We start from the raw sequence: 7,082 nt of genomic DNA, 5'->3' as shown, positions 1-7,082 counted from the left end.
TTTTCCTCTTTCCTAATGTACACATTTATTGGTATGTTTCCCTCTCTGAACTTTGAAATGTTGTGTTTTTATTTTCATTCAGTTCAATATATATTCTTTATTTCTCTTGAGACTTCTTCTTTGACTTATAAGTTTTTTAAAAGTGTATTTTAAATTTTCCAAGTGTTGGAGATTTTTCTGTCTTTCTATATTGACTTCTAGTTTGATTCCACTGTGGTTGAAGAATTTACTCCATATGATTATTTCTTTTAAATTTGGTGAGGTGTTTTTACAGGCTAGAATAGATCTATCTGTTCTGTCAGCACTTGAAAAGAATGTGCATTCTGCTGTTCTATAAATTTTATGGAATGTTCTATAAATGACTATTAGATTCTTTTTGTTGATGGAGCTGTTGAGTTCTTCCATATTCTTGCTGATTTTCTCTCTAGTTGTTCTAGCAGTTTTTGAAATGGCAGTGCTGAAGTCTCTAACCATGTGTGGATTTGTCTACATTTTTGCATCATATATTTTGACGCTCTTTTGTTTGGTGATACACATTTAGGATTGCTATGTCTACTTGTTGGATTAAACTTTTTATTACGTAAAGTTCCTCTTTGTTTCTTAAATTTTTCTTTGCTTTATCTCATATTAATATAGCTGCTCCTGCTTTCCTTCCATTAATGTTTACATGATATATCTTTTTCCATTCTTTAAGTCCACCCACCTATGTTGTTAAACTTGAAGTGAGTTTCTCATAGACAGCATTCAAGAAACAGATAGAAGGGTCATGCTTTTTAATACACTGTCATTCTCTGTCTTTAAATTGATGCATCTAGACCATTTATATTAAATCTAATTATTGATACTTTAGGGCTTAAGTCTTACTTATTGTTTTGTTTTCAGTCTCAACTCTCTATTTTTTATTTTTCCTGTGGGTTACTTGAATATTGTTTTAGAATTCCATTTTGATTTATCTATAGTGTTTTTAGTGTATTTCTTTGTATAGCTTTTTGGTTGCTTTTTATAGTTTAGTGCTTGGTCTAGATATTATTTTATATATATGTGTGTGTATGTATGTATATATATATAAAATAACAGTTAATTGATGTCATTTTTTTACCAGCTTGAATGAAGTATAGAAATATTATCTCCTTTTGCCTCTCTTTACTCTCTCCAATTTATAATTTTCTTCAATATTTCCTCTACATAAATTTAGAAAAGTACCAAAAAAAGCTATAATTTTGGCTTGAACCATCAAACATAATTGAGAAACTCATGAGGATAAGGAAAGCCTATGGAATTTACTCATAATTTTTCTTACCATGTTCTTTCTTCCTAATATTCCAAGTTTCCTTTTTTTCTGTTTAGAGAATTCATTTTTAAAGATCATCTTTGTTGTGTATAGAATTCTATGTTGACAGTTTTTAATTTCAGTAATTTAAGATGGTATTCCATTTTATTTTGTCTTCCATGATGTTTGTTAAGAAGTCAGCTAAATCTTATTGTTGTTCCCTTGAAAGTAATGGACTTTTTTTTTTTCCTGGCCAGTTTTAATGTTTTTTCTTTACCTTTCATTTTCAGCAGTTTGACTAATATATTTCTCAGTGAGGTTTTACTTATATTTATCCTGTTTGAGTTCTCCTGAGCTTCTTAAATCGGTGTGTCGATATTGCCTATCAGATTTTAGAACTCCTTGTCATTATTTTTTTTCAAGTAATTCACCTGTCCCATTTTTTCCTCTTTTTTCCTTATGGGACTCCAATTACAAGTATGTTAGACCTTTTGACTCTTTCTTACAACTTTATTTTGCCCTCTTGAGTTCTTTATTTTTTTCTCTCTTTAGTTTTGGCAATATATATTGAACTGTTTTTAACTTCACTAATCTTGACATCAGTGGTAGCCTGTCTTCTGTAAAATACATCTAATGAGTTATTTGCCAGATTTCTTTTATGGAAAGATTTAGAATGGTAACTAGACTTTTAAAATCAGATTCTTATTTTCAATCGAAATACTACATGTTGTCATCTATTCTCTCCTTTATTTCCTTTATATCAATTATAGATATTTTAATATCCTTTTCTATTAACTCCAATATCTGAATGATCTGTGAGTCTTTTCCTAGTAACTTATTATCTCTTGTCAATCATTTTTTGCATGTTTAGGGATTTTCTTAAATGCTGAAGTTATGGATAATATGCTATAGAAACTCTCAAGAGTTTTGAGATTTTTTTTTTTCTGGAGAGCAGTTAGACTACTTGAAGATCACCTTGCTCCTCTTAAGGCTCAGTTTTAAGCTGTGTTATGGTAAGTAACATAGCCCCTAGTCCCAGGACATGGGAATTCTCCCAAGACATGGAATTTCTAGAGCCCCATCTGAGTTTCTAAGTTTTGTTTTGTTCTGTTTGCTTTTGACCAATCTCTTCCCATTCTGGCTGGATCTGAACTCTAACATCTTCCCAGGAATTTGTGAGGTTTTTTTCTTCTTTCAGTCTTCCAGCTGCTGCTGCTGCTGCTTTCTGCTAGGTCTCTCCTTAGCCCATTTTCATATAGCTAGGGAGTTAACTCAGGAAACAAATGACACTTTAACATGATTATTTCTAGGATTCTCTATTGCTCTCCTCGTATTGGACGTTGACCCCCAATTCCTAACTGATCTAGCAGCCTTGAACTCTAATCACTGCTTCCTCTGGTCACCAAGACCACTGATCCCTCCTTGGGTTCCATATTCCTGTACAAAGTCCAGGAAAATGCCTTCCTGGGAGAGTTTGGCCCAATGTATTCACCTCATATGCATCCCCTCCATTTCTTCAACAATTGACAAAAGTTGTTTTCTATATGTTGTTGAGATTGTATAGCTATATATGGTGGGAGGGTAAATCTAATACCAGCTATTTTGGTAGAGTCAAGACACATACTAATTTATTTTTAATGTGAATCTAGAAAATCTTTACCCTGCACTTAAAATTTTAATTAAAATTTAGTAGTTACAAAATTACTGAAAAAAGGGGGTTTTAATAATTTGGTTTCATGAGGGAAAATCTCATCCAGGAGTGGAAAGTTTGTTTTAGAAGTAATGGTCATTTCGCATGACATTTTCTGGAAGTCCCACTCCATGCATAATCATTAGCGTGGTTTATCTTTGCCCATTAAGAAGTCAAGTCTCTAGGGCTTCCCTGGTGGTGCAGTGGTTGAGAGTCTGCCTGCCGATGCAGGGGACACGGGTTCGTGCCCCGGTGCGGGAAGATCCCACATGCCGCGGAGCAGCTGGGCCCGTGAGCCATGGCCGTTGAGCCTGCGCGTCCGGAGCCTGTGCTCCGCAATGGGAGAGGCCACAACAGTAAGGCCCGCATACCTCTAATATGTTACTATATTCCACTATATATTTGTTTACTATTTAACTTTTTATTTTTTTAATGGTTGAGAGACATAATAAGGTGAAATATTATTGCCTGAAAATACTCTGCTAGTCTGTAAAATAAAAAGGCAGAAGCTTCAGGGGAAACCTTGTTAAGAGATATAAAAATAGTAGGAAAGTGAGGTAATTAGAGAATAAATCTGCATTTAATTATGCATGTTGTAAAACATAAATGGGAGACTAAAAGAGAATGTAGGTGAGAGGTAAAAATGAAAGCAGAAGTAAAGGAGGGATGGAAACATTTCTATAATGGGTTATGAGACAGTGTTATCTTTTTTTGGTCAATACTAAGTATTTTTCAACTCTTGTCAGAGGACTCGGAAATTATTCGCTATCCAACAGTGAATCCCAGTCCTGTCTTCACTTGACTCATAACTGGTGTTGTAGAGACATTTAGTTCTGCAATGATTGTATGTATTGAGCAACATTCTGCAGCCAGGAATTTTCCCTCTGGGTGTTCATTTCCCTGAAAAATAACACTCATTACCAGGTGATGTGAATGCTTATGATTGAATTGGTTACTTTGTGTAATGACATTGTTTCAATAATTAAACAAAAAGAATTTAAAAAATAAGCTATTAATCCATTTCTTGAAAAAATTGTGCTCTTTAGATTTTTATGGCTTTAAGCATATTGATAATCCAGATGTCTCATCTCTGAACAAAAATGCTTAACACCAGAGATGAAACTTACACATCAAAATTTTTCCTATCTTCAGGTAGTGTCTTGGACAATTCAGATTCTCTTATCAAATTTTGCTGTTAGGAAATTTTTCTGACCTTGAAGTCATCCTCCAACCACATCCCAAAGGAAGAAGGCTCTACTTAGCCAAAAGTTCTATCTACCCCTCACATGGACCTCTTCTACCGTTCCCTCCATGAAGCACCCTTCACCTTAGCATTCCTGCGGCTGTAGATGAGGTGGTTCAGCATTGGACTGAAGAGACTGTGAAACAATAACAGCTTTTTCTCTTATTTCCTCTTTGACTAGAGTACGGGGACCATATCAGTGCCATGTCAGTGCCAAAGAAAAGCCCAACCACACCATGGTGGGAGGAGCAGGTGAAGAAAGAAGGCTTTTCTTCAGCCCTCTCCTGACTGGATCCTCAGGATGGTCCAGAGGCTGCTAGAATAGGAGACCAGCACCAAGCAAAGGGACCTAAGACAAATACACAGGCAGCAAAGATGACAGCTTCACTGATCCATGGGTCAGCACAGGCCAGTTTGAGGACAGGTAGGATTTCATAGAAGACATGGTCCACTTCCTAGGACTCACAAAAGGACAACCTTAGAAGGAGAACTGCATGTACCAGAGCCAGAATCAATCCACATGTCCAGGAAGTGATGGTCAGGACCGTGCACGCTCTCCAGTTCATGTCGCCAGTGTACTGGAGGGGACGACAAATCGCCACAAACCTATCATAGAACATCACCACAAACGTCAGGCACGCCACATGAGCAAAAGTCAAATACAAAAATGTCTGCATTATGCATGGAACAAAGGAGAGGGTTCTATCCAGGTCTGCTAAGTTTACCAACATCTCAGGGACACGGTTGGAAGCATAGGACATGTCAATGATGACAGGTAAAAGAGGAAGAATTACACTAGGGTGTGCAGTCTGGGATGCAGACAGATGAGTCCAGAGATCAAGCCATTCCCCAACAGGCTGAAGGCAGAAAATAGAGAGAACATCCAGAAGAGGAACACTTCCATCTCTGCACTGAGTGGAAATCCTATCAAGATGTGACCCATGTCACATTTAAAGATAGTCTGCCAAGGACAGAAGGATGACAGAAAGATTAAAGAATTAATAAAAACTGAAGTCATTTAATTCAAAAGAATTCAGAGGAAACACATACTAATTTCTGTTCTGTTTCAATTATTTTCAGTCTTAATGTAGCAAATATTTCAGAACCACATTTATAAAGGAAGAACAAAGGATTTGCCATAGTGTAAAAATAATATTGTGGGGTAATAGAGTCAGTAACTTTATTCTTGATCCTCTACTTCAGCTTTTCTGTTTCCTGATAAACTAATTATTTCAGTATTTTAACAATATTTACATGAACTGGTGATTTATTTTTAGCTTAAAAAATCTTACAATTTTAGGGCTTCCCTGGTGGTGCAGTGGTTGAGAGTCCGCCTGCCAATGCAGGGGACACGGGTTCGTGCCCTGGTCCAAGAGGATCCCACATGCCGCGGAGCGGCTGGGCCCGTGAGCCATGGCCGCTGAGCCTGCACGTCCGGAGCCTGTGCTCCGCAACGGGAGAGGCCACAACAGTGAGAGGCCCGCGTACCAGAAAAAAAAAAAAAAAAAAAAAATCTTACAATTCTAGAATTTTATTTTAGTTATTCACTTAGTACCTTCACTTATTTTTCTTTCTGTATGAAAAATTTGCTGACACCTCACGATTTTAGGTCACAGGTCACAGTTTCAAAAGACTGAGTCATAGTGAAAATAAGAAGATCCATGTCATATCTGATGATACAATATTCAATTTTCTACTTTCTAGAAACAGAAAAATAAAATGTCATATAAATGACTAAGAAATCTATGATGTAAAGGTAAGCATTTAAATTATTTTGATATGTGAATATGTAGTCTTTGTAATACATATATATCTACCAGCTATATATTAGAAATTTTAAAAAGTGATAAGAAACAAATATTATACCTATCCTTTGTTTTTCCTTTGGCAATAACATTTATGAACACTTTCTCATGTGAAAAATCTTCTATGACATTTATTTAACAGTGGAGTGGTTTTTTTTTCATTCATACATACAATGTAACTTAGTGAATCTCATTTTTTGACAATTAAGTTATGGACTATGTCCATTTTATTCGCCATGATGTGTTATGGGGCAAAAAATGTACATGCATGCGTGTATGTGTGCGATATATGTGTGTATATATACAAAATGTGTATGTATGTATGTCTATCTATCTATCTATCTATTCGTCCTTTAAATTAAAAGCTTAGGATATATTCCTAGGAGAGGAACTGGTAAAAGCAAGCCAAGCAGTTAGATAATCTAAAGCCTCACCTGGGCAAGAAACCCTCAGTGGGAAATGTGACTGACAGCAGTTTGGAAAGCTTAATTCATCCTTCCCTGGTAGTTGCCCTACCTGAAGGGCATTTCTATCATGCTGACTCCTAAGAGGCATTCTCTTTAAACCTCTGGTTCAAATGGGGAATAATCTGCTACTTTGGGGGTTTTCTTACAATTACTTGATAAGTGGTAAATAAGAAAACAACAACAACAACAAAAGAAAAATAGAGACTCCTTGAACTTGAATTCAACCTGTGTGGTGGAGAAGGAGAGCCGTGACTTCAAGAGAGGACTGTTTTGCCCCGGGTGCCAGTAGGTTGCCTCCAGCAATCAGCTCCCTCAGGGCTACCTAGACTGCAGAGATGCCTCATCCCATCACAGTCTGTGCATGTGCTTCTGGTGCTGCCCACAACCCGTGGCTGATGGTGGTGGGGATTTAATGGCCCCACCATCTGGGCCGACGTGGGAAAAATGTGTTTCACAGTTGGCTGTGGGGTTGAACGAGCCTCTGTTGCACCGACACTGCAGGTTTCCTGCCTCCCCTGCATTCTCCAATGTCACTCCCTGATAAATATCCCGCATGCCAAACTCCATCGTGGTGTCTGCTTCTTCAGGATCCCACAGGGGACAATAT

At 37.0% G+C, this 7,082-nt stretch overlaps 1 pseudogene; it reads right to left on the bottom strand.

Annotated features, from left to right (window-relative positions):
• Window positions 1-4,257: 4,257 nt before the first annotated feature.
• Window positions 4,258-6,544, bottom strand: LOC132495832 (olfactory receptor 2A2-like; annotated as a pseudogene).
• Window positions 6,545-7,082: the final 538 nt, after the last annotated feature.

The sequence above is a fragment of the Mesoplodon densirostris genome, chromosome 9 (assembly GCF_025265405.1).
Source record: "Mesoplodon densirostris isolate mMesDen1 chromosome 9, mMesDen1 primary haplotype, whole genome shotgun sequence".
NCBI classification, from domain to species: domain Eukaryota; kingdom Metazoa; phylum Chordata; class Mammalia; order Artiodactyla; family Ziphiidae; genus Mesoplodon; species Mesoplodon densirostris.
Note: the sequence above shows the minus strand (reverse complement) of the source record. Positions and strands in the feature narration are given on the sequence as shown.